Source organism: Orycteropus afer, unplaced genomic scaffold (genome assembly GCF_000298275.1).
Source record: "Orycteropus afer afer isolate SDZICR_OR568_19922 unplaced genomic scaffold, OryAfe1.0 scaffold00174, whole genome shotgun sequence".
Lineage (NCBI taxonomy): Eukaryota > Metazoa > Chordata > Mammalia > Tubulidentata > Orycteropodidae > Orycteropus > Orycteropus afer.
In genome coordinates, this window is record NW_006921761.1 from 7,022,467 (window position 1) to 7,023,735 (window position 1,269).

At 36.0% G+C, this 1,269-nt stretch overlaps 1 protein-coding gene across 1 annotated transcript in view; it reads left to right on the forward strand.

Moving 5' to 3' along the window:
* CACNA1B (calcium voltage-gated channel subunit alpha1 B) overlaps positions 1 to 1,269 on the forward strand; it is a 278,427-nt gene that overhangs the window by 206,508 nt on the left and 70,650 nt on the right. The gene's annotated exons all lie outside the window — the stretch shown is intronic.

Consider the following 1,269-nt stretch of genomic DNA (forward strand, 5'->3'; position numbering starts at 1 on the left):
CTTGGGTTTCCGAGGCAGTATCACTACGGAAGTAGGATTGCCCAACCTTCCTTCCGAGGAGTGGCTGATGGGTTTGAACCGCCAGCCATCTGGTGAGCAGTCAAGTGCCTTAGCCACTATGCTACCAGAGCTCCCTATGATAGCAATAGTAATTTTAAAATTTACTTACTCTTGCAACGATGGCTTAGCATGTGGTCAACTTTTATAAATACACTTAAAAGGAATATGTTTTTTCTAAATTGGGAGACACTGGAGTTTTTACATTTGTCCATTCAATCAAACTTATTAATTGTATTGTTCCAATCTTTGCTATCTTCACTAATATTTTGCCTGCTTTAGCGATTGATAGTTGAGGTGCATTGAAAGCTCCATCTTTCTGTAACTGTCAGCTTTTGCTTTATATTTATTTATTGCAGTTATTTTAGTTTGAAATGTACAACACAAAACAGAAAATCATCTCACAGATGACCAAGCAACTATTACATATATTTCTGAAATAGTAACTGTGTGTCTCCATTTTTTTGAGCAGGGATTTCTTTAAAAAAATTTTTTTCTAGTAAAATGGGTAAGAGTATGCTTTATGTATTTTGAGCTATTTAATAGAATGCATATAGTGTTAAAAGATTGTTACAATTTCCTGGAGTTGAATGTCTTACCATTTTGTAAGTATCCTCTTTAACCCTAAGAATACTTTTGTTGAATATGCATTTTTCTGATGTGAACATAGATGTCTGAGCTTGTTTCTTTTTAAATGAGCATTTGGCAGTTATCTTTTGCCATGTGTTGAGTTTCAACCTTTATGTGTTCTTAGATTTTAGCTGTGTCTCTTGGAAGCTATAGGTAACTGTGGTGTTGCTCCATCTTACAGATGCCGAGTTCAGTCTGCTCGTACTTACTGTGGCTATCACTGTATTGGTATGGACTTACTCCGTCTTGGGCTGTGATGTTTGTCCTGCATTTTGCTGCCCTTTTCCCCTCCCTTCCTTATGTTGAGTAGTTGCTTCTTTTGATTGTTTGCTTGCTCACGTCCTCCCCTGGATGGGTTGAAATGCTGGACACTGTTTCTAGTCTTTTAGTGGTCACCTTTGCAATGATACTATGCATACATGACAATATCTATAGTTGTTCTAGATAGTAGCTTAGAACATTAGGACCACTCACACTTCTCCCAACTTGTTATTTTTGTCCAAGATTTTAGTCCTTTTTCATCACCCACAACTTAGATATTATTATTATATATTTTTTTACTTTATAGAGACCATATTTTTT